Genomic DNA, 27,269 nt, shown 5'->3' on the forward strand with positions numbered 1-27,269 from the left:
AAAGCCTTTTTTCGACAATGCAGAGGGTTTTACATATAATCCTTGCATCCACTGGGCGCCAATGAAGGGATTTCAGAGCTGGAGAGATACGATCCCAGGGCTTGAGGCCAAGGACAAGTCTTGCAGTCCTGTTCTAGATTAGTTGTAAAGGGTGAAGGGTGAAGAGTGGAGGCAGGTAGATTTAGAAAGAGGCTGTTACAGTAGTCCAGCCTAGAGAGAGCCAGAGCTTGGGAGACAGTGAGCTTCTGAGGGAAGGAGAGAAAAGGCAGAGTATATCAGTGTTAGGGTCCCCAACCTGTCAATCTTCCACCCCTGTATTCCCTCAGGGTTTCTCACACCTCCCATTACCTGCTGAGGGATTTTGGCATGCTACCAGGACTTCCTGGGACTGTGGTTCTTCTCTTCACAGCACCAGGCTTCTCTCTCTGGTTTCCAAAGCACTGCAGCGGCTCTGCGGTCTGGTCTGCTGCTCAGCTCTTCGCTCATGGTTCGTGTTCGGGTCGGAGTCAGCTGAACCCACAGAGAACTCCTTACATGCCTCGCAGGCGTCCTCCGCTCTTCTCCGACTCTGGTCTGTCCACAGCATTTGAAACTCCTGCTGAGTTTCCACACCTGTTGCCTCTCCCAGCTGGGTTCGACAACTTGGTTTATCAGTGTTGCTAGTCCCGCCCTGGTGGATTGTAAAAGTCCTTTGTTTCTGTTTATGACTTAATCCCCATGACACCTGGTACCAGTACTAGCACAGTCCATGACCTTCATGTCTCCTGTGCTCTTCTTCATCCTAGTACTTTTGGCTTTAGCTTTATCCTTTATCCCCTGTATTACAGCAATATATATGTTTAAGTTCAATACAATGGCTCTGAACAGTGGGGAAGGCTGGGAAATGTTGGGGAATGACCATATTCAGTGGGCTGTACCCCAGGTGTACCCCATATAATGATCCTTGTTCCCAGATGAGGAGTCCCTCCCCCTGAGGTCCTCCCGCATTAAAACACCCCTAGGGTGACTATTGGGTAGCAGTCGCACCTCCCTATCCTCATAGCAAAGGGCTCCCCTTTAGGGAGAAGTGACAACACCTTCTGAATAGTCAAAGATCTCAATGGTGGTGCTGGGGTAGTTGGAGTGTTGGGGGGCAGGGGTACACTGGCGATTTCTCTCAGTCCCGCCCCCACCCCTCCAATTAAATAAACATCCCCATTTCAGGAGTATAATGAATATCAGCACAGGACCTAATGGGGGTACTCTTTACAGTTTCTTCCTGTTCCTCTCACAACATTCTCCGCATTTTCATTTGGTCACCTGCTGTAGGAATGCACTCCAACTTGCAATTTGTTCAAAAGTATGCATTAAACTTTATTCTCTTTCAAAAACAATCTCAAAAAATATTCTCAGAATGTAGTATGAAAATACATCCAACTCTGTTTTAAAATATATTTTTATCTATTACAGACAATTAATTTCAAACAAAATAGAAGCTTCAAAGTGGGGATAGTAAGTGAGTCAATTCAGTACTCATGCTGAATGTATTTATAATCTAGAGCCTACTGGTATTAACATTGCATTGTATAGGGTCTAGACTCCTATATGTTACTCATTGGTAGCCGTCCACAAATGTTACCACGTCTTAGACCTCATATCCTACAAATGCAGTGTATTTCATTCAAAAGAATGTTGACGTAGGTGTATTTCGGCCTTCTTGGTAGGGGTCCCATCTATCCATGGAGCACTCCTCTAATTTATATCTGGGCCTTCATCAGGACAGTGTACATTTGTGCCCCAATTTTTTTTTTTTAAATAAAAAAGCTTCTTATATATGTGGAAAAGAATCTTCTTGCTTCATTGTACAGCTCCTACAACAATATATACACACATTCATCAACCATATGCACATTCCAACATTTTCTACACTCTCAATATCTTTTTTTTATAAACCGGGAAGAGGAAACTTACTTGGGACCCTTGAATGTTGTCCCTTAATGCATTTAAAGCAATTTCACACTCACCATTGATAGACCATTTAATATTTTTTTCGAGGAACTCCGTGTACATTTCCACAAAAGAAAAGAAACATAGGCACCTTCTGTAATTAAGATTACCCAGGCTTACAGCACAGCGTAGCCTTGATTCTATGAAAGACATGGAGGCGAGCATTATGCTTAACTTCCTTTAATCCTGCAACTCACAGCACTTCAAAATCTTTTAAATTTTATGTATCTAACATTTTTTCTTTTTTTAATTATCATTTTTTTTATGGAAAAGGAAAAACGACCAAAGGACTACACATCCCCATATGTTCCTTGCTTTCTGTAGTCCTGGAGCCTTTCATAACCACCTATCCACAGACACAGCCCCTCTACATCTCACATCCTGGCTGGGTCCTTTCCTCTTTCTTTGACAGCGAGCATCTGCCTGAATTCGACAGTGCAAACACAATATTCAGACCACAGTAGAGACCAAGTCAATCATCAAACATGGGCAACGGCCCTCAAGTCAAGTGTCACTGGTCTTCCAGGTAAACTCTGCATGGTGTCTCGAGCCTACAACTCGTCTAGCCAGACCTTCTCATGTCGCCTTCTGCTAATCTCCTACAAAGCAAAATAGAATGATACAATGAGGGCGGGAATACACACACCTGTGTAGCCACAAGTTAGACATGTTGTAACAACAAGTATCTTCTCACTCCACTGTATTCTGGGAGGGAATAATGCTTGACTCTGGGCCTCATTACACGGTATGCAGTAACCATGGTGCTTTTAGCGCCATGGTTGCCGCTGGTATTTTACTGTGTCCGCCTTGGTGGATGGCGGAATTACCGGCCTACTCCAAGGTGAGCGGGGCCGGTAATTCCCCATTCACCAAGGCACTTCCCCATTCTTGCCCCCATAGGGCTCAATGGGAATGGGGAAGGAGGTAATTACGGTACTGCAAATTGCGGTACCGTAATTAGCACCAAGGTCCCTTTGCGGGCCCGTTCCTTAAAGGCTGGTAAAACCAGCCGTTGAGGTCGGGTCCGGCAAAGGGACCTCGTAGTAAGGCGGTAAGGGTTTACCGGTACCAGTGCCCTTAACGGTACCGGTAAACCCTTACCGCATACCGTGTAATGAGGCCCTCTGTGTCTTTGATAGAATCAAGACTACCCTGTGCTGTAAGTCTGGGCAATCTTCATTCTATGTCAAGACCGGAGGCAAGCATTATGCTTGTTCAAAGCTATGCACTACAGTCGCTGCAATTTCAGACACTGGCTTAAAGTAAAACGTCTTAAAGGTAGCTTCCAATGACCAATCTGCTGACTTCCTAATGTCTTGCAAGGACACCCCTGCTGTGAACAGTTTGGATACCATAGCGCCTCTAGCTGAATGCGTGCCAAATGTATGCAAGTCTATGCGAGCGAAGTGCACTACTTCTCTGACCCACATGGCTATTGTGGTGGCAGCCACTTCATGATAGGGATTCCTACGCGCTATAAGCAGCTGGGACACCTCTTGGAGTCTGACCTCTGTTGTAGCCGTTTCGTAATCCTTGATACACTTCACAGGCCGTACCTCTCCGCTTCTCCCTCACTCCTGATCACCGGACCACCAGCCTCCTTAAGCACCGCGACACACTCCACGCCACTTTGGAGGTGCTCCATGACAATTCCAGGTCTGTTGGATGATATGGCCGATCTATAAACCACAAGAGTTCTAAATGCATACCTGTCATGATGGTCATCAGATAAGAAATTCAGAACTTGTACTACAGGTACCTAAACGGTATGAGCACCTTGTTCTGTACACCGGGTCTCCCATTGGTTCCATGCAGCCCCATAGCTCCCAAGAGTGGAAGGCGTCCAGGATGAAGACAGCGGCAAGCTGCAAAATTACTGGCGACTCCCTTCTCTTCCTGAAACTCTGCAAGCTATTAACTGCAGGCACCCCTTGTCGATCAGTGGTTGAATCTGGTCGGTCGGACTGCGCCGCAGGTCTTGCCTGCACAGAATCATCCTCGGAAAATCCGAGGAAAGTTCCATCGATACTGGAAGCCAAACTTGAGTCTTCCACAGCGGGGATATTGTCACTACTTCCTCTCTGTCCCTCCGGACCTTCACCAGTACTCTTGTCAGCATGATGAATGGTGGAAAAGCGTAATGGACTGCTCCGGTCCAGCTGTGGAGGAAGGCATCTGTTCTTATCGCTCCCGGATCCATCCTCCAACTGAAGTAGTTGGGCGTCTGTGCATTCAATATGGAGGCGAAAATATCTGTGTCGAAAGGACCCCAGATCTCCTACAGCTGTACGAATATTGCTGGGTAGAGTTTCTAGTCGCTGTAGTCCCCAAGGTAGTGCAAATTCCAATCCACCACCACATTCTGCTCACATGGTAGATACTCTGCAGTCACTGTTAAGTTCCATTCTAAACAGTGGTGCCAAAAATCCTTCGCCAGCTCAACTAGCATCTTTGACTTCGTACCTCCTATCAAGTTTAGGTACTGGACCGCTGAGATGCTGTCCATCTTCAGGAGGACACAACAATTGGCTTTGTCTTTGGTAAAGGCTCGCACTACGAATGAACCCGCTAACAACTCTAGACATTTAACTGTAACTCTCCCTCGCACCACTTGCTGCATGTCTCTAAGCTTCTGCATATTGCTCTCCAGGTGGCTTCGCTCACGTCTGATTCTATGACCAGCTCTGGAACGTCGCCGACGATTGCTCGGCCGTTCCAAGCTTCCATATTCTGCAGCCACCAATCTAATTCCATCAGCGCATCTATGTCCAGTGTAACTATCTGGTGGTAGCCCAAACCTCCCTGAAGTTGAGTGTTCATGAGCCTCTGCAGGGCCCTGTAATGCAGCGGCCCGGTGAATATCATCTGAATCAAGACCGCTAGTAGCCCTGCGACTCTGGCTAGACTGCAAAGCCAAATATACTTTTTCCTGATCACTGCCCAATGTTCCTACTTGATGGCCTTGAGTTTGTGAATGGGCAACTCGAGAGTGGCCTTTTTGGTGTCTATCACGAACCCCAAGAATTCCGTCCTCTCGCTGGGCTGTAATTCCGACTTCTCTATGTTCATCAGAAAAAAGAGGGCGGTAATCGGGGCACAGACCCAGCGCACCTGTTCTTGCAGTGCAGTGCTGTCCTGTGCTTGGATGAGGATATCGTCCAGGTAGATGATTATCCTGATATCCTGCTCGCTGATGGCTGCTGCCACAGGCCGCATAATCCTGGTAAAGGCCCAAGGGGTTGATGCTAGCCTGAATGGGAGACACTTCAATTGCCACACTTGCATGTTCCAACGGAAACATAGCAATCTCTGATGCACCGGTGCTATCAGAACGGTCCGATAGGCGTCCCTGAGATCAAGCCTCGGTAGCCACTTTTTTCTTCGGAGTAGGTCCCAGAGGAGATGAATCCCTCCATCTTGAAATGCCTGTACTGCAGCCATTCGTTCAGACCTTTCAAATTGATCACTGGTCTCACTTTTGTTTCCCTGTCAACTAGGAACATATTGCTGAAGAAGCTTGGACCTCCCTGCATGCCGCGCTCTATTGCCCCTTTGTTGGCAAGGCTGCGCAATTGTTTGTAACTGTTCCCACTCCCCTTTTGCTATGTATATTGGGTGGGGTTCTGACTGTTTCACGAGTGTGCCTGTAAACTCTAGGTGCAGCCCTGCTACTGCTTGCAAGATTCAGGCATCGCTTGACAACTCTCACCACTTGTTAAAAAACAATACTGTCCTTCCTATCGTCGGAATGCTTGTGCATTCTGCACTTAACGCCAGTGGCACCTTGCTTCCTGTAGGTGCTTCTTCCTCTGCGCCCTCTGGGGTGTTCCGTTCTCAACGGGAAGAAGGTATCTTGCTGACTGCTTCCCCAGTATTGGGCCCGCAGGCCCAGAGACCTCTTCTGTATATTGAAGCAACCGGACGATCGGCATCAGTGTCGCCCGGTCCCAGCAAAAACTCGTCCAGGGAATATCTGCCTTATTGAGCTCTGAGATTTTTCCGATGCGTTATACATTCTAATAAACTGGGACATCTCTTTAGCGAAGGCTTCTCCGAACAACATGCCCTTCCACTTTCTGATGTCCATGTCCTCAGCCCATTCTTCCTCACTCCACTCTGGGGAGGTGCTTTTAGAAGCCATGAAGGTGCATGAAACGAGGGAGGCTAGATACAGTGTACTAGGATAATTGTCAATGTGTAGTGCCACTCTCTGTGCTTGTACTAGGGAAGTTTTAATATGGTCATCAGTACTTTCCTTTTTTTGTACACTGTAACTCTTTCAATTCGCGTCTGGAATATTGTCCGTCTTTATCGTGAGAGGAAAACTCTTGCAACTCTTGCTGATATAAGGTGTAAAGAAGCTGCGTGCAGTCTCCCTGCTCTATAACATTATACTCTGTGGCAACGGAAATGGCGTGCAGTGTTGCACCTCCTTCGGCAGCTGCGATGTGGCGGACTCGGGGTCCTAGTGCCTGGTGCTAAATATGAAATTCCTAATGCGGCAAGAGTGGAACCGGCTGCCAAGAATGGGCATGTTCACTCACGGCTCCAGTCCCGACTCTGCTTGAGATCACCACAAAGGACTACAATCTAGCTTTGACTCGTGCTCCTGAACACTTTGCGCGGCGTGGCTGAATAATGAAAAAACAATGTTGCATGAAAATCTGTATATAACCACGCTCCTAATCGCGCAGCACTATAAAATATGAAATTAATAAGGTTTCCCTCCTCAACTTATCTCTGAGAGCAGCAAAAAGAAAGGGGAAAGGACTCTGACAGGATGTGCGATGTAGAGGGGCTCCATCTGTGGATAGGTGGATATGATGGGTCCCAGGACTACGGAAAGCAAGGGACTTGTGGGGATTTGTAGTCCTTTGGTGTGTTTTTCATTTTCCATTGTAAAAAATGTTTTTTAAAAGAAATGTTGGGTACATAAAGTTTTTAAAATGTTGAAGTGCTGTGAGTTGCAGGATTAAAGGAAGCTAAGCATAATGCTTGTCTCCGGTCTTGACCTAGAATTCTTGTGTCATTCAAACTCACGTGGACCAAGATCCCGACTAATTCTCTTTTCATGCTGGAAGGTCATTTCACTTAGTTCTCATGATCAACTTGTGTTCATGTCCACAATATATTCACTGCCTTTTCCAGACCACTTGACATGCATAAGTGTGTATGTCAATTCGATTTCTGGAACAGAAAAAGTGAAGAACCATGCGTTCTATTGGGACCTTCTTTGCTCAATGTACCTTTCCCTACCATATCCATTACAACAGTTAGCTATTCACAGTTCGCCAAGGAAAGTGATGTTGTCTTTATTCCTAAAGGGCGGTAACACTCCACTTATCTGAGTTTTAACTCACCGCTTCATTTATGGTTGCGCGTGAAAAACTATTTTATCAGCCTATGTACTTTCGTGGTACACTTCCTTACAGTACTCTCTTGCAACTTTAGTCTCACGAGGACACGTGTAGAAACGTCGCCATCTTGCTCTCCACTCTAGTAAGTGCCTGTGCTGACGAATAAACCGTTTCCATCCATTGCCCACTTTTATTGCAAAGCCCCAGCATCCTAGCAGTCTCAGACTGTTTGTTAATTAATATGCAACAGCCATAGTGGCCTTTCCGATGCCACAGATAATTTACTCGCTTTAACTTCTTATCACATACCTTGTTGTCTTCCATGTTGCGGACTGCTTGCATTTCGAGCTGGCTAATCTTGAACTGCCATTTGCCACTCCTTTTAATGGTTAGATACTCATGTGCCGTAGTGACATCACAGCGTCTCTATCCGCATTTCAGAACTAGACCGTTAAAGATGGTTTCTAACTCTTTTCCGTTTCGGTCCATGCATCCGCTTTTTGCATGCTAACCTAATTAATGAAATGAGGGCAGAGCTCCTGAAGACACAGCTACATGTTTACTGGGGTTTAAGTCCTGGTTAACAAAGGACCCCAATCAATACAGACATGCAGGCCTCTCCGCACTGTGTCAAGCATCTGAATGAGCTTCTGTTCCATCTTCTGAAGTTTTCCATCATTGCTATCTGGTATCTGCTTGATTTGCCAAACCATACGATATCTTCTGCTGTAGGTATTTTGAGTGTAAAATGCTCGACCCGAGATTTGTCCGGTATCTTGTTTCTGACACAGGAGCGATGCTCACCAATCCCCTGTCGGACTTCTCGTTTGGTTTTTCGCAGGTACCCCAGCTTACACAGGCATTTTATCCCATAGATGACATACTTGGTCTCACAGTAAGTGAACCTCTTCAGTTTCCACTGTGTCCCATTTATTTTAACACTCTTGATATTCTTAATTAGACACTAAACATTGCCCGCATTTGAAGTGGCCAAAGACTGTTGGCAAACTGCAGAAAGTTTGATCTCTGTTCACTGTGCTCTGTCTCTCATGTTGTGCCCTTGCCAATTTTTTTCTTTACATTTTGGCTCTTTTTAAAGGCATATAAAGTTTTTTTTTAACTCAAAATGCGGAGTATTGAGTAAGTGCCAGTTGTTTTGAAATTCTTTCCTAATGAGGTTGCCTATTTCAGGAGAATAATTAATAAAATAACTCAAAGGATGAGCATTTCCTAAAATATTGAAAACAAAGCATGAATGGTGCACACCTTTTAAAGCTACAAAGGTGTTTCTATATGTTATCTGCAGAGTACAAGCCTAAGAAGCACATTCACAAGTGTCCTGTTCACACTTTCCGGTGGTCTCTCTACCAGGGGTGGTGGACAAGGGACCAAAAAAGGCCCGGGAAATAATGTTCAAAGTGGCCCCATGTTACACATTTTCAGCAAGCTCAACCCTTCCTTTTCCTATGAGAAAAATTGGAAATAAAACAGGTTACCATACAAAAGAGGCACAGGTTGCAGAGGCCTGCTGGGAAATCTCTAGAGTCCCTAAAGGCAGGTCCACCCCTGCTCTCGGCTTTGGCCTTAAGGACCTGGGGCTAAATCCCAGCCCCAACAAAATCGGATTGAAAATATTGATCCCGTAAAAGGGTTCAAATGGATTTCCCTAATCCGTAGAGACATTTTTTGCTGGATCCCAGATCCGGTGAAACCTGGCCCAGTGACGAGCGCTGGCTATGTTGCTTTGCTTTTATACTGTCTTGACAATGAAGGCCAATTTAGCCAGTATCCACAAGAAGATTCTTTTTGCTCAGGAAAAGTCTCTCATAGATGTGACTCTTGTTTTTTAGTGAGTGGTGGTTCATGCACAGCTGTGCTTCCACGTGCTTAAATATGTTGTGCTTGCATTTTATTTAGCGCATAAAGCTGCTGAACATAAACAAGCAGTCCAACTTCTATGAGAAATCAAATGACATAATAAGATCAAGAGGAGTACAGAGGCAGAAGATGGTCTTTTAGGTGAGAAGGAAAACCCCGATGGCAAGGGAAAGCCAAGAGAAACTGGGATTGGGATCTAAAAGTGTGCTTGGGGGTGATAGAAAATGTGCATTGTTTTGAGTTCAATCCTCTGCCTCGTAGAGGATGGTACACAGAGGTACTAGCATTTTGTCAAAGTGAAAGAGTTGTCAGTTTTTTGGGTTTGTCTTTTAAAAATGTATAAACACCAAGAAAGTGTCTTGCGAAATAAACAACTTGGGGTCCAAAAAAATGTTGGTAACCCCAACAGTTTCATTTATCAGTCTTTCAATATATGAGTGTATAATAACGCAACAAAGAACCTTATATGTGATCTCTCCCCCTGATTTTTTGCAAAATAGTACGATGTACCCACATGGGCATATCAGGCCCTAATCGGGCGCCCTTTTTGTTTTTTTGTATGTGCTATGGGTCAGTGAGTGCTGGGTGAATGAGAAGAAATGTGCTAGTGTGTGTGTGTTTGAATGTTCTGGGTGGGTGTGTGCCTGTGTAGATAATGCAGAGAGAGTGGATGTAAGAAAAGGTGTATGAGTGAGTGACTGGTGGGTGAATGAGTATGAATGTGATAATGTGTTCCATTGTTCTGGATGGTTACATGTCTGTGTGGAGAATGCAGTGTGAGTGGACGCGAGAGAAGGTGTATGGGTCAGTGAGTGGTAGGTGAATGAGTAGCAATGTTCTAGGTGGGTGGGTGCATTCCTGTGTGGAGAATGCAGTGCAAGTGGACGTGAGAGGTTTATGGGTGAGTAAAGATGGCTGAAATGAGAGCGTCTGGAAAAACTGGTGTTCGATGCATCTGAAGGTCGTGTGCCATCACTTCCCGTGATGGCACTTGAGGGTGGGGTCAAATGACACTTCCTGTGATGTCATCGTAGGACAAGGGTTGTGTGATGTCACTTCACTACCCCTGGGAATTTGATGAAATAACATCCCTAAGGAGTGTTTCTGATGTACGGAGCAAAAGGACAGGACTACACTTTTTTTAAAGAAAGAAATGCAGTTTCTCACGCAACATTCCTCACAACAGCGTATATCTAAAACACACACTGTTTTCACTGAAATGATGAACACAGCAACATCATCAATTGAAACCAAAGTGCTCCACCTCCCGCCATGAAAGCACTACAGTCACATACTGGGTGGCCTGCTGCTGGATGGCTCACGGCCGCCGGAATCCAAAAGCAGCCACCAACAGAGGCGGCATGCCGCGAAACTTGAGACAACGGTGCTGCCTTTTACCTAATGTAATACTATGGGCCTCATTACAACTCAGGCGTTAAGGGTTAAAGCCGTTGTTAACCCTTAACGCCTGATTCCAATTGTAACGGCTGCTTTTAGCAGGCGTTAAAATCCATGGCGCTAAACCGCCTTGGTGCTTATTACGGCACCGTAATTTACGGTGCCGTAATTAGCGCCTTCCCCACTCCCATTATGCCCTATGGGGCAAAAATGGGAATGGGGAAGGTTAAATGGGAAATGGGGATTTACCGCCCCACTCACCTTGGAATGGGGCGGTAAATCCGCCATCCACCATGGTGTAAACGTAGTTTACACCATGGTGGTAAAGTTGGTGTACTTACCGCCTGGGTCGTAATGACCCCATATGTGCCTAGGCAGCGGGCACGTAGTATTACATTACGTAAGAGGCAGCACCTGCTGCCGCTACTCTCCTCATCAACCCCAGAGCAATCGGACCCGCCCCAAGGCAATTGCGCCTCCCGGGGCAATTTGAACATGAACCAGGGCAATTGCGCCCTGGGCAACCGCCCGCTACACCCAGCCTGAGAAACGGGCCTGGTGAGATCCCACAGTAAATCATTTCTAATTCCACCTCTGCCTACAAATCTTCTTGTGGGGGATTTTGAAAATGCACTTTGTGGGCCGCTTCCTGGGCTTAATATGGCAGCAAGGGATCCGGTGAGGCCAGGCCTGAAGGAGCATATACAGTTGCTGCCGGCCCGCTCCTACCCACGTTCATTGCCTCTTGTGCTGCTGTGTGTGTGGAAGGCGTGCCTCCTAGATTCCTCCGAGCAGAATGAAGAGCACGAGTCAGCTAACACACGCCGATCTGGATAATGATCTTACCTTCTTGGTGCCCAGAATATCATGTTGGGGGTCTCGGATTTTTAGGCCAGTGATCCGCAATGTGGAATGTCCTACTTAAGGGGCACAATGAGAGAAAGAAGACTTGGCGGTTTCAAAATAATTCTGAAGCAGCTCTATCTGACGGGACAGCCTACACGTGGGCTCTGATGACGCGGGGCAGTTCCCTGTGCACCTCTATTCTGCACCCCCGCCCTCGCTTGCATCTCCGTTGTGCTTTGTTTGCCTTCACTTCATGCGCAAACTTTGGTTATTTCCTGAATAAAGTAATTGTTCACTTTATGTGCATATGCCAAAATATGCGTCACTTTAATTTCAGTCAATCTAGCATTCTTCCGTTAACACGCTGATTGGATTGGGGTTCTCATGTCGTGTCTCGCCATCTACTGGTCGCCTACAGTGGCTTCCGGTTATTGCCAGATTTGAGTTTCACGTGTAAATGTGTTGGCGCGCCCTGCCTTTCTGATCTGAAGTGTGTGGCACCAGCCTTCTGGGTAACTCGGCCACTCGGGCTCTGCTTCCCGGCCAGCACCCTCCTTGCGTGTCTTCCCGTTTTATTCATTTTAATTGTTGGGCCCTAAATTATATTTAAATATCGCTTATTTGTCGTAGTTTGCTTTTCCAGCTGTTGGCTGAAATTAATATTTCTGGATCAATTGGTTTTCTGTTTCATTATCGAATTGTACTACAGAGGATTAAATAATGTACCGTTGGTTCCTATGCTGGGCGCTTTAGCTACATTCGCTATAGAAGGAAATATAAATGGGATATATTTTTATTTTCCAGATTACTGATTCTTCGTTTAAAGTGCTTTGTTGACTTCTTACAAGAGCAAAATAACGTCGACATAGGCAGTCGGGGGCAGTAACTCATTTCTTGTGCATGGAATTCATTTCCCCTCACCAAAAGACATTATGAATGGAATGATTTGTAGAAACTTAATTAATTTTTGACCACGTATATACATATAACCATAACCTTTTAATACATATGTGCATTAAAATGTATGTATCAGCAACCTGTGTCCTCTTTTCAGTTGAGATACGAAAAACCATGGTTGCACAAAATATTTTCAGTACAGTTTCTGTATTTCGGCAGCAGAGGGCGAAACCGACTAGGAAATGCTGATTTATGTCTTTCAGAGGTTTACGGTAACATGTTAGAAACTCTTACTGCGCACAACATAAACGATCATGGTGAGAGCAGGAAGGTGCAGGGTTGGGATAACTGGTGATAAGCAATTACAAGTGGTGGTCTTAGTGTACGGAAAGAAGTAGTGGAACTATGTTCCTTGCTGGCAGGGCCGGCCTTAGGGGCAGCAGCGCCCTGGGCGAATTGGCACCCCCCACCCCGCGTGCCCCTGGTCAACAGGGGGCGTGGCCACGGAGTGTGCATATATATATATATATGCACTTGGTCTACACTCCCCTTTCTCCTCTTCACCCATTAATGGTGGCACTAGATGGGAAGTACTCCTGGCATAATTCTCATCCTCCTAGGGGCATCATTAATGTCTATCACAATCGCACTATCATGGCCCAAGGTTCTCAACCTACTCTTCTCTTTCTTGACCGGCGCCTGCCCTCTCTCATTAACTTCCTCCCTTCTGTTACTCCTTCTGCCTCTTCTCTAACGTCTCCACCACCGCCGACGCGAATACCACGCCCCTCTACACCTCCTTGGAAAACTTTCCAAGATGGTAATCGACTTCACTTAGTTACTTTGAATGCTTGTTCTGCTGTCAAACACTCCTCTGACATCTGTCTCCTTCTTGAAGACTTTGACCTCGACATCCTCACCCTTACCGAGACGTGGTTCAAAGCCAGCTTTGTCACTGCTCTTGACATTCTCCTTCCTGAGGGCTACAAACTCCTCTCTAAACCCATGCCCAACCAACCCGGAAGTGGAGTGGTCCTGATTTTCAATGAGTTGGTGCCTGTTTCTATCATACCTACTCAATCCTACATCTCTTTTGAATAGCTCGTCTGTACACTCTGAGTCTCTCCCACTGTCTCACTCACCCGCGCTACCATCTACAGCCCCCTCTCCCTATCCCTCGCTTTCTCTCTGAATGGGCTGACCTCACCTCCTCCCTCTTGACCTCTAACTCCAAACTCCTCCTCCTCAGTGATTTCAATATCCACCTTGACTCTCATGAATCAGCCACTTCACGGTTCTGTGACCTTTGTGACTCCCTCTCTGTTAGTATTCTTCCTTCCGGTCCAACCCACTCAGTCGGACACAAACTGGTTGCCTTCATCTCTGGCGACATCCCTATCTTTAACCCAGTCACCACCCCCTCTCATGGTCTGACCACTCGCTCCTCTCTTTCCCACTTGGGGCCCCTCGGCCCTCTGTCCAAGCCGCCTCCCAAACTGCAAGCCTCCTTTGCCGCCATTTGACAGATGAAGCGAGTGTCAGTCGCTGCTTTTGCCTCCACTTTCATCCCCCTCCAACTCCTGATTCTGAATCTCCCTCTAACTCTGTCCTCGCTAACCTTCACCTCTCCATCTCTAACACCCTGGACATCCTTGCCCCCGTCGGGAGGATCCGCCTGAAGCCTGCCTTCAAGTGCAACGGCTGGTATGACTCCAATTTAGCTTATCTGAAACGTAACAGCAGAGTTGCTGAGCGGAAGTGGCAAACCTCGGGTTCATCCTCTGACAAACTGGCCTGGCACCTGCTCCAAAGGCAATATCATTTCTCTATCTGCTCCAAGGAGGGCCCACATCCAAGCCCACATCTCTGGAGCCACTAACAACACGACTGAACTTTTCAAAATCTGCAAGGAATTCAACAATCCAACTGCATTCTCCACCTCTCTCCTTCTTTCCCAGGCCCTCTGCACCACTTTGGCTTCCCGTTTTGCATCTAAAACTCAGGACATCCTATCTTCACTCTCCACCACTCCCATATCCACTCCCTCTCCTGCTGCCCTGCCTCCCTGGGGTCCCCTCCCTTCACCCCTGCACTCTCCTCCCTCCTGCCCATAGCACCTGATGAGGTCTCTAAACTTTTGGAGAATTCCTCCTGAATTAATCCTTCATACTGAACTTGTTGGTTGCCTCCATGACCATCAATCTGGATTCCGGGCATCCAGATGCACGGACACTGCTCTCCCGAACACCTGTGTAGACATGCTTGCAAATCTTGACTCTAACTCTCCTGCTGTTCTCATTCTTCTCGATCCCTCCTCTGCCTTTGACAAGGTCAACAATTCTATCCTCATAAAACAGCTCCGTGATACCCGCTGCATCACGGACTGGGCACTTGAGTGGCTGACCTATTTCCCCACTTAACGTCCTTCCCAGTTGCAACTGGGTCCTTTCTCCTCTACCACTTCACTCTCTACCTGCGGCATCCCTCAGGGCTCTATCCTATCGCCTTGGCTCTTCAATATCTATCTCGCCCCCCCTTGCTCACCTGATTTCCACCTTCTCTCCTCATTTCCAGTGTTACGCTGATAACACACAGCTTTCCTTCAAACTTCCCTCTACTACCTCCTCTCTCACGCCAGATTGTCTGACTGCCATCCAGGCACGGTGTGAGGTAACAATCTCTGTCTTAATGCCAGTAAGACAGAGATCCTTCTCATTAGGCACCTGCGCCCTGTTTCTTTCCTATCCTCTGGCAGCACTCGTTGGGCCCTCTACCCTCACCACCCTGTGAGGCCAGAAACCTTGGGGTCATCTTCGACTCTTCTCTTTCCTTCACCCCTCGCATCTTGGACCTTGCCACGAAAGCCCACTTCCAGTTTTACCTCCTTAGAGGCATTCTCCCTTTCCTCACCTTCCCCCTGAAGCTCTGGTCCTCTTTAGGCTGGACTACTACAACAGCCTCTTCCTCAATCTCCCCCCTTTCCTTCCGGTGGCCCTTTCCGCTAATCCAGAATAGGACTGCAAGACTTAACCTTGGCCTCAAGCCCAGGAACTCTATCTCTCCAGCCCTAAAATCTCTCCACTTGCTCCTGGTGGCCGCGAGGATCAAATTCAAGACCCTCTGCATCATCCACAAAGCGTTCTGGGGCCTGGGACCACGCTATCTGCAACTTTCCCTCCCTAAATACTTCCCCAGAGCCCTCCACTCCTCTAACTCCAACTCTCTGCTTGTCAAACGCTTTTCCAAACACAGAGTGGGGGGCAGGTCTCTCTCTTCGGCTGGCGCCTGTCTTTGGAACAGCCTCCATGCCCCTCTCAGACTTGAGCTGGACCTCCTTAAGTTCCAGAAACTTCTCAAAACTCTGCTTTTCTCTACCTCTTTCCCTCCCCTGCTAATCACCCTACTGCCACTGAGGTTGGCAGCCTGGTCCTTAATGAATCTCACAGGTTACCAGGCCTTCTACCCAGTCGACACCAGGAGCCCTCAAACCCCCGATCAGCACTGCCCTTGCGGGCCCCCTGCCTGCCGGCTGTGCCTCTGCCCTAGCACTTAGCCTATGGCCTCCTATCTTGGCTCCCCCTGGCTCTTCCCTCCCGGGGCCCCTCTGCCACATGCCTTGCTCCCCCCGCCCTATCTCCTGCACTTCTTTTCACTGCACTTGCATCTCCAATTGTGTCAAGGCACCAGGATTGTTCATTTACTGTTTTGCCACTGTTATTTTCTCCCCTTGTCCCCTCCCTACTTGCCCTGTTGCGCCTGGAAACACCATTATGTTGTATAGGTGCCTACAAATGCGCAATAAATAAATAAATAAAAAGAGTGCATCTCTATGGTTTCTTGGGCTGTTACTTTTTTTCCCCCTCCATCTTTCGTGTCAAGAGCAAGGGAAATATGTTGCTGTTAACCCGGCTTATTCGTAGGGTGGTCAGTTTACAAAATTGTTTCACGTGACATTTTAGACGCAGAGGCACGTCAGGAGTTGTGGTGCGATAGGACGATACAACATCAATCCTACGCTCTTTCCCCAGTATTCACTTTAATGGTAACATGAGTGGCACAGGGATATGAACAGACGCAAAAAGTATAGGGTTGTTTTACATGTATGGGACTAACCTGTTATCTCTTGATGTCTTAATATCCCTTAATATCTGTTAATATAAAATCTTAATATTTCTTAATGGCCTGACTGTGGATTTCCGGGGCTCTGTATGGCAGAAGCCCTGCAGACCCCTTAATTAGCATTTTCATCCATCCGAAGTGACGTCACAGAAAACAAGCCCCCCCCACTTGAACAAAGAATCCAGAACCCAGTTGCAGCAAAGGAGCATTTGCTACAGGGAGACATGTTTATAATGCAATCCCTGACTAATAAGGATTTCGTTTGTGTGCGTAATCTCTGGTTTAAGGGAGAGGGTTACGGGGGTAGAGGGGATTAAGGATTTAGGGGGGAATCAGTTGCTTGTTACTGTAATGGCTTTCGAAATGACAATAAAAAGACATTAAAAAAGAAAATAACATTATACGAAGTGTTATACAGTTGTGCATCATTGGTTGTGACTTTAAAAGAAGTTTCCAATTCGCAAGGCAGTGCATGAATGGAGATCGATGTTAACTCCATAGTCTAGTAAACCATGAGGGGCTTTTCTAAATGGCAAAAGCTGTAAACTGCATCACTTTTAGAGAACCGCACATTTGGCAGATAAGACCTTTCATAAGTAAGGGGGTCATTACGAGTTTGGAGGTAGCCATGGTGCTATTAGCGCCATGGCTGCCACCAAACCCGGGTCCGGTCTCACTGAATGGGGACTTACCGGGTCATTCCAACCTTGGGGGAGCCAGTAAGTCCCCATTCAGTAAACCATTCCCATTTGAGCCCCCATAGGGCTCAATGGGAATGGGGAAGGAGCAAATAACGGGCCCGCTAATAGTGGGCCTGTTATTTGCTCCAAGGTCCCTTAACGGGTCCCGCTAAGAACGGCTGGTCAGACCAGCCGTTCCTGCTGGGACCCGCTAAGGGACCTCGGAATATGGCGGTAGGGGCTTAACGGCACCACCATCCTTAACGGTGACGTTAAGCCCCTACTGCCATACTCGTAATGACCCCCTGAGACTAAGTGCCTGATCCATGGAAGTGTTTTATAATGGCGCAATCCCATAGGAAAATGTTCCATGAATCAGGCCTAATGATTTGCCCAGGAACTCACGCTTTGACTAAGGGGCGATACCAGGATTTCGGCACAGTCTGCAATTTAAGAACCTGGCCACATACCTTATAGTGCCAACTAAAATGAAGAGAAAATAGGTTGCATCTTTCCAGCATAGAAGTTATGCAGAGAATGTAGCCGTCATCCATTCACAGGGGCTGTTCTTTTTCAAAAGTTATCTCGCAGTGATAAGGTTTTCCGCCAGGAGTGGCTGGACAGTAGCGGCCCCTTCCTCGTGGCAGCCGGCCCGTTTCTCCAGGCGGAGAAAACGATTGCTTTCCCTGCACCGGAGCGTAACTGCAGCGCGTGCGTCCAATGTGCGCAAACCTTTACTCTAATGAAGGCTCAATTTCGAAGGATCAAAGAGAAGTGGAGGGCACAGAGGTCCAAAAAGGTAAGACGCGGAGCTGCGCGTGCCTGAAAATGACGTGCATGCCCAAAATGGCCTCTATCTTTCCACTCCGCATTGTGTTCCTTAGGAGTCCATTTTATGAACCCCTCCTTGCATTTTTAGACTTTCTATTGCTTCTGACCTAGGCCACAGCGTTGATCGCTATCTGTTCTTTTTGCAAAGAACCCGTGTCAAACCATTAACATTACAGGCGGCTTTGTAAATTACGCGTTTGATTTCTGTATTAATTGAGATTATGTACAAAGGTAGAGTTGCCGTTTATGTTCGAAATCAGACCAATAGGTGTGATCTACCGGCACAGGAGCGCATTCCTGGAACTTCTCTCGCGCCCACCCACTTAATCAGTGGTGGAAATGGAAAAAATGTGGTTGGGGATCCCACAACACAAGGGCCGGGGCTTGGGGAGGAGTTGTGGGGCGGTGTCCGAGGGGGCGTGTCTGGAATACGTAAAAAATGTTTAAAAAATAAAATGAAAAACAATAAGACGCCCGCGACAGCAGCTTTGCCTTTTACCACGGCGTTGGCACTGGTGTGTAATGCACAATGCTCGCAACATATACAATCAGTTGTACATGTAGCAAGCACTGTGCATTACTCACCAGTGCCAAAGCGGGTGGTAAAAAACCGCCGCGTGTTTTTTTTTCTTCATTATTATATATATATTTTTTTTTTACTATTCTAGCGCGGTTAATGGTTTTGGGCGGCTGACTCTGCCCGGATCCCGAGATCCGGCTCCATATGTGGTGCCGGGTCTCGGATCCGCCGAGAGCCGGCCCAATGACCAGCACGGGGTATTGCATGCTTGAAGGCCCGCATTTATTTGTTCGACTTACTATGTTACCTTTGCTATATAGCCATAGATCTCCTGCTTATGCAGGGAGGGACACTCGATGTGTGAGTAGCGCATGTTTTTGAAGAGACATATTGAATGCGTGCTTTGCTCTTCATGTGTGTGCGACCGGGTTGGACACGAGTTGAAAAGAGCTGGTTCGATCATACAAGTGTAATGCCGTTCTCCAGTGACTCATACAAACACCTCATATATGAAAGCGGAATCTGCAAGCAAGTCTTTGCCACTCGCACAACATATATTGACATTATTAGGCGTTATTGCCCGATGAAGTGGGAACTAAAGACGCAGGCCATAATGAAGGGGGGAGGGTGCGTCAACATGCACGATTAGCGTGTGCATGGGGGCGAGAAGGCTGGAGGCACTAAATCAGTACTCACGGAGAGCGCGAGCACCCCTCGCTGTCACTGCGCCGCTCCCCGTGGCGCACGTGAATCCCACACCCCGTCCTGCTGGAGGTAATGCAGAAGGAACAGGAAGGGCGATGGGAAGGGGGTTGGAAGGTTGTGCATGACTGTTCCTGGCCCCGTTTCAATGAATGTGTTTTTCTGCTGCACTGACAGCATTCTGTTCCGTGTGCTAGTTTATCGTAGTAGTCGCTGCCAATTAAGGAAAGGGTGAGTTCGAGAAGAGCAGTGCGTGTTTGAATGGCGTCCCGTTTTATGGGAAGCAGGTGTCCCGGTTTGGAATGGCAGGAGACGGCCCCCTAGTTGTACTTTGGTCCACGCCGAGTGTTTTCTGGGAGGCCTTTTGCGGCAGACAATGTAGCTTGCGGACTTTGGCCCTTCTGGGGTTGTTACATTCGTCCCGCATCTGGGCTGGTGAAGCATCCTGGAGAAATGGCCGCAAAACCTGTCAGGCCTAATCTTTATGGCCCCGGACTTCGTGTGCTTTTTTTTTTTTGCACGTCCGGTGCTATGGCCTGCAAGGCCTCTCTCCCCTGTCCCCCCTCCCTTACTTGACCGATCGCAAAGGTTCCTGCTGCAGGCCTGATGTATCATGTATCCCCAGACCCCACGTACCTTTTTTCCCCTCTCCATATAGTCTTGTCTCCCTGTCCAGCTTCCTCCCCTACTCAGCCTGCGGCCGCGGTTAAATGGCCCGCACCATTGGGGGTGGGCGGGGGTTCACTGAGAAGCAGGGGAGTTGCTAGGTCTGGAAAGACCCGGGGCTAAGCTGATGTTGGAACTGTTGGGACTGGGGGCTAGCTAGTCTTTTGGCTGTAGCTCCTGAGATTCTATCCGGGGCTACAACCAAAAGATCAGGGGCTATAGCCCCCTTAGTCCCCCCTAGCAACGCCCCTGCTGAGAAGTGACCTGCGTTATTGGTGTCCTCACGGCCCCCTCTCCCTCCCTCTTCTCGCAGTCCTCTGCAGCGGCCACTGTTGTCGCCCGGCACCCAATGACTGCAATGGGATCCACAGAAAAATGTCCTGCGAAATACAGACTGCGGAAAAATGACCCGGTGCCATCCGGCACACATCATTTTACTGGTGGACAAGGGTCGGGCAGTGGGCCCATTCGTGCAGCTTTCTCACGCTTTCCCAGATTGCCTATGCTGGCCATGCTGTGGTTGGTGAGGGAGATGCGAGTACATCAAAAGTGGAGGCGATGCCTGCTGTCTTGCAGCCATCAAGTGTGGTGAATGTGCTGTAGCAGTAGGTGAAGCCTCAAACGTGCGAGCTACAAGGAGTGTGATATCATATAGCATTTATAACGTGCCTGTACACAAGTGTTTCACGCGTGACGAGGCAAGGGGGGGGTCGATACAGAGGGAAGGCTGAGAAAACGATCTACATTGGATCAACCGCAAAAATAAACAAAAAACAATAACTAACATGTGCGGCCAGCTGGTGGCAAGTGCAAGGGTAAGTGCAGACATCAAGTGTCAAGTGCTGGTAGGGGAATGTAGGGATACAGAACAGCCCCCGAGTGCAAGGTTGCCCAGGGGGGCAGTGCAGGTGTGCAACTGGCGGGGAGGGTACCTCGGCCCGAGATCAGAGGGTAGCCAGGTGACCAGTGCAGTTTCCGTTTCAGCCAGGAGTTCAGCAGGGGAGAGGAAGAGAGAAAGCAGAAGGAAAGAGGAAGGCCTTTAGTTGCTTCTGGAACCAGAGATGGTTATCCTCAAGTTTCAGAGAGGTACGGAGGCTGTTCCAGAGGGAGGCCCCAGCCGAGGAAAGAGATCTACCACCAACTCGTCGCTTCTCCAAGCAACTGACCCTGAGGGAGTTGGAGGCGGATGAGCGAAGATCTTGAGAAGGAAGATATTTAGGAAGAGAGAGTTGAAGGTATGGAGGCCCCAGGCCCCAGAAGGCCTTGTGGACAATGCAGAGGGTTTTGAACTTAATCCTCGCAGCCACTGGGAGCCAGTGCAGGGATTTCAGTCCTGGAGAGATACGATCCTAGGGCTTGAGGCCAAGGACAAGTCTCGCAGTCCTGTTTTGGATGAGTTGCAGAGGGCGGAGAGTAGAGGCAGGCACACTTAGAAAGAGGCTGTTGCTGTCGCCCAGCCTAGAGTGAACCAGAGCTCTGGAGCCATTGAGCTTCTCGGGAAGGAGAGGAAATGTAGAATCCCTCTGAGGAGGTGCAGCTGGTAGTGTGACTTCTTAAAGACGTAAGAGATGTGAGGAGAGAAGGAGAGTGTGGAGTCGAAGATGACCACAAGGTTTTTATCCTCCCAGGTGGGTGTAGGAAGAGGGCCAAGTTGGCACTGAAAGTTGGGGCAGAGAGCGGCAATGCAGTGGGCAAGGAGTGCCAGGTAGTGGTTGAACAGCCAGGGAGAGAGGTTACACACCTAGGGAACACTGCAGGTAGAGAGAGGGATAGAGGAGAGGAAGGACCCAAGTTGGACCTGGGAGGGTCGATCTGAGAGGAAAGAGGTCAGCCAAGCCAGGGCCAGATCAGTGATACCCAGGTTATGATGTGAGGGGGCAGCACACCAGTATCACATTGTCACTTGTTAATGGCAGCTGACTGCCCCAATGATTTAACCTAATGGGTTAACACGTAGCCGCTATCCCTGATTTTGAGCGCCTGTTGAGAGGATAGCACTCAGATTTCATCTGTCCAATTATGAAACTAGGACATATTTCCAAGCAGGTGTTATGTATTCTCAGCTCTCCAAAATCCTGTGTTGTTTATCCAGCTCTTTGAAGTATTCCTCTGTACTTCCCGCTTATTGGTTGCCAGCATTTCTACCCAAAATGGCTGCAGCATGTGGCAATAAAAGCAGGACTCAAAATGTGCACTCACTCTTAGCCATTGGCAAGTGTTAATTGTCTTGTGGCAAGTAAGAAATGGTGTGCTTTGTCTATGTGGAGAACTGATAAATTCCAGCTGGAGAATGACACTTTAAACTGGCTAGTAGCTTGCTCCCGGAAGTGTTAACCCCTGTTCAAAGTATTCAACGGCCCACTATGTTATAATACTCTAGAGACCCTCTGCCCCCTCCTATCTGGGACCATTATGAAATCCCGGAAATTATGGCAGGCATCAGTGAAGGAAGTCTCATCTAGAGTTCTAGACTTGAGAAATGGTGGGAAATGTGCTGTTCTTTACAATTCATCTCTTGCAGTCTAAATTGGAAAATAGGGAAAGGAGAATGAAGTATTTGTACAAAATAAGTAGAAACAAATCCCATGAGGAGTTCCTCATCTGGGGAAAAAGTACATTCCTCAAGTAAGAGCCCATGTGCTTTAGCAGCAAGAAGCGTGTATGAATGCTACCTCCTTATTCATACAAACCTCCGGCGGCCAGTGCTCCTGCAGAAGTGTTGGGGGTGTCGGGAGGAAAGAAATGATGGACTAAGAAAGAAGCACCCAGAAATCGCAATAGTTCTGGGCAACCCAGGCTTAGCTGTATTTCAATAGTCCCAAGAAAAAAACATGCCAGATTTATGTATGCCCTTAATTTCATCTGGACAAGTCTGCCTACTGCTTTACCCCAGTACCTTTTGCCATAACTGCGTTGGGGGGCAGATCAATACATCATTCATAGCTTCTGCCCCTCCCCAGCCATATGCCGCACAGGTGAGAAGCGTTACTCACTAAGACAACCACACTGCCCTTATCCCAGGCAGGTACAGCAGTATATGGAAATAACCTAATCTGAAGATGGCAAAGTTATGTTGTTATGTTAAGGCTTCTTGTAAAGCGCCTGGTCGCCCGGAGGCGGTATGGCGCTAGAGAGAAAAACGAGAGCCCTGACACCCAGCCATCAGCCATCATCGATTGAGATAAAGAAATGTTTTTAAGGCCTTCCTGAAGGCCAGATGGTTATGGATCTTTTTCATTTCGACTGGCAGCTTGTTCCACAGCTGACGTCCACCCAACCGGGAACGGCGAAATGGTGGTACACAGAGCAGAAGTAATCAACTAAGTAATCAAACTAACGTTATAATCGTGCATGTGCATGCATTCCACACAGAGCAAATGTGCACTCAACATGAAGAGTACATGAAATACGTAATATATGCATTTATACATGAAGAATACCAATATAACTTCCACTTGACATGGAGACCACTAACCTAATTGATGTATAAGCTGAATGCAACTTGAAAGACAAGTGAATTCTGCTCACTAACACAGAGAAACAGGTATCATGGGGCAGCCTTCTTCTCCAAAATGGGAATCACGGCATGCTTGTAAATAAACAAAGGCCCCAAGACTTTTGGCGAACTCAAAATGCTAAATCCACAAAAATACAGAGCTGTGCAGATCTCAGACAGTAGCTAACGACTCAAGCCAAGGTTACAGTGAAATAAGGGAGGATAGGAACGGCATAGAGAAGGTACGAGATAGCAATTCCCAGGGCGCAAGCAGTTAAGCTCCCAGATTAATTAAGACCACAATCAGTCTTCGTTAGCCAGGTGCAGTCATATTATAAGCCAAAAGACTCCATAACACACCAACTTTAATATTAGCTAAATTCTCAATAAATACTGAATAAAACTATTCCAAACACGGTCTCATCACACGTGACCCATAATTGTAAGACACTGTCTATTTATTAGAAGCAAACCCAGATGGGACACCTGCTGTACTCCCTACGCATACGCACAGACACAAGACGCTGCACAAGGCCAAGTACCAAGAGATCACCCTGGCTCATGGCCTAGGAATAAGGGATGGTAACTTCTTTAATGGACAAAAAACAGTCCATGGGCCTTTCTCCCCCTACTCCCTGTCTGGCTTATGTCTTGACAGCCTGTCAAGTGTCAAAGGTTTGTTAGCAAGAAGCCAACCATTTAGATACCCCAATGTTATGCCGCCCATGGATCAAGGTGCAAACTAATTACCTGGTGTAGAGATGATGTACTTCTACCTTTATCAATTTAGAGGTGTTGTCAGGAGGACACATCAGACAAGTATAACCTAATTACATGTTTTGAACCCTATAGCGTGTAAATGTAGCCCCCACCACTAACTAATCCCCATCCCTCAAAGGTTTTATTAAACTGATCAAATGTGATGATGTCCTTTATGACGGAGTTGAACTGCTTAACTCGTTGTTTGTAAATGATGCGCTGAGAGCAGCGAGATTTTAATGCTTGTATGTTGTCCCTGCTTTATTTGACCAATAATAAAGCTCGATTTTGCATTGCACTTTGTTTACTTCATCTTTGAGTCCGGTTTGGATTGACTCCAGGTTCTCTGGGTTATTAGTGGCTTTTTTTGGGCCGTCCTAAGAACTGCTTCAAAATGAACTCTGGCTGTCTCATGAAGTATTTAAGCGGTAAAGCCTGCAAGCTATGGCAGTGTTTATGGGCTCTGAAACCCAACTTAGCCACTAAGCAAGGCCATCTAAGGAGGGCTCAGGGATCATAACTCCCTATCTTGTCCATGGCTACAGGCTTCGCAGTTATTTTGTTTTATAGTACCAGGAGGGCTGGATGTCTATGAGAGAAAGATCAAAAAGAATAACGCATGGCACAGACTGGACGTGAACATCACTGGTAAGGCAGACGAGGGCAGAAGCACTGCAGAGAAGTCACAGAAGGCAGCGACCACTCTGAATGCTAGGCAGGGCACAACATCATCATTGCTTATTCCTTACTCACCAAGTTCAAATCAGGCTGAATCAAGCTGGCAGGCTAATTCTAGGGCTGAAACCATGGGATCACTTTGCACCAGCACTGAAACCCCTTCTCATAATGAGTACAAGCATCAGCTTCAAAACCATCTGCCTCATACATAGAGCCTACTGGGATTTCGTTCCATGTTATATCAACCAGGAAATCCAGTAGGGGGCCCCACCACAGTCCTTTGGTCTGCTGGCTCGAGGACACTTGCCATAGGAGCTTTCAGGTAAAAGACGTATGGCAGTAAAACTCTAGATCCTACAGGAGACACTCTGGAATGATCTTCTGATCATCATCATCCTCCGACCAGATGAAATCATCCTTCAAAGATCCTCATGTTTAACAAGTCCTTGGCTCCTTGATCAGGTTCTGCATACTAACTTGACAATGTCATGAAGGTAGCCCTTCTGGTCAGGATGAGTCTGACAATTCTTGGTTTTGTTGCACTTTACTGCCCCTTACTGTTCCTCTGAACTTGATAAGCATTTTTCAGATTTTTGCACATGCCTTGTCTTTTTGCACTTGCTCTGCTTCCTTGCTCGTAGCACTCTACTAATCGGGAAGGTTCATAACTCTGCAAGAAATCAGGTTGTGTGTACCCGCCATTCCCTCTTATTGGAGTGCCTCAAAGTGAGCACCTTATAAATCATCAATAAATAAATGATAAATACATAGATTTCCTGGAGGCCTAGCTATTTCATTAGCTGACAGGCGTTGAACACTGCACTCCAGGTGCTAATATTCGCCTTTCTCCTACTTTGCTTATGAAAAGTGCCTGTTTCGAATGTTATAAAATGAGTCCACTCTCTACATTTGTCTTCTATAGCCTGCTCCCTTTCACTTTCTTTTTTGAAATAATGAGAAAAATCGAATTCATTGTACTGATTTCTGAAGTGATGCAGGGAAAGCTTCTAGCCGAAAGGTGTTGCAATAAAATGTGAAACGAACTAACTTTAGTCTACACCTGATAAAATATTCTGTGCAGTCTCAAGTTCCAACTTTATGGGTTTCATTTGTGTTCATACTTCAAAAGTATTGCTGCCTACATTCAACAGGAATATTCACTTGACCAGTCTAGCTACAAATAACCTTGTTGGCATGTTTTGGCAGAAACATTTTTGAGAAGGCATCATAGACCACGACCTGCCCCCGAACATACAGATATTAAGTACTCCAATATGGCCTGCGACATTCGGGACATACACACCCAGTTCGGTTTTCTTCTTTGAATCTTGGGATTCATATTAACATTAATCTTGCGAACGACACAGGATATGTTGGCCTTTTGGCCTTTACATTAAATAGCCGTGGACCATTAAGAGTGGTTCTGCTATCATTTCCTGCTGGAAGTGTGAGTAATGGAACCGAGTAAACAACACAGCCAATCTTTAAAAAACAGACATCTAAGTTTAGATTGCTGACTTTGCTACTCCCTCTCCAGCATCTGAAACAAACAGTGATGCCATCTGCCATTTACAAATGTTTTCTGCTACAGAAAATCTATGTTGGTCCAGTCACGTTATCTGTATATGAACTTAGAACCATATGTGGACAGTGCAGTGGCACTTACTGGGAAAAGAGCGCAAATGTTTTTATAATTTCCTACTGCAAGGATGAGTAACCCTTCTTCTACTTCACTTTGCAAATCAGATCCCACAGGTGTAAAGCTCTTCCCCAACTCTGCAATGTCAAGTGAGAGGGAAGTTGTATTTTATATCAGTATGATTTTCTTTGGGAATTGAATTGGGATGGGTAAACTTCCTTTAATTTCCCCATTCACTGTTTACATGTATATGGCTTTCACAGGTTGCAAGTCAAGCAATTTTCTATTTAGGCTAGGAGGCATGGCCACTGATTCACAGTCCAGAGTGTTAGACTATACATGTTCATACCGCAGAATTCCATTTATCTATCATTTACAAATTGCTAGACTGTCCGCACTGGGAAGTGCTCCTTGTTTTACACAGCATCTTTGTTTGTATTTAAACATGATCTTCCTCAGCTTTATTACAATGAAAGTATGATATAACTCACAGTAGCAAGCTAGAATGCCCTTTTTGTATTCTGGTCTATCTATCCTCAAAGTGGGCTCCCTGTGCTTTCTGAGGGTATCCTGTACACAGTAGGATTATATAGAGAATGCAATGTGGGCTAAGGGGAGTGTTATGTAAATGTGCAAGTGGTGCTAGTGTGATATTTAATTATGGATAATTGCAAAGGTTCATTCTAACTGCATAACTTTCAAGTGAACTGGCACTCAGTTGGAGGATTGGACTTCCTGCCAGTTTTTAAGCATTGAAAGAGACAATTTCCCTTCTTGGACCCTTGTAAATGGTGCTCTATTTAATATAGACAGGACT

At 46.8% G+C, this 27,269-nt stretch overlaps 1 protein-coding gene across 2 annotated transcripts in view; it reads left to right on the forward strand.

Annotated features, from left to right (window-relative positions):
- The window catches only part of TBC1D4 (TBC1 domain family member 4), a 1,514,114-nt gene that overhangs the window by 489,531 nt on the left and 997,314 nt on the right, over nt 1–27,269 (forward strand). The gene's annotated exons all lie outside the window — the stretch shown is intronic.

Source organism: Ambystoma mexicanum, chromosome 7q, assembly GCF_040938575.1.
Source record: "Ambystoma mexicanum isolate Mex_15411 chromosome 7q, UKY_AmexF1_1, whole genome shotgun sequence".
Classification (NCBI taxonomy): Eukaryota; Metazoa; Chordata; class Amphibia; order Caudata; family Ambystomatidae; genus Ambystoma; species Ambystoma mexicanum.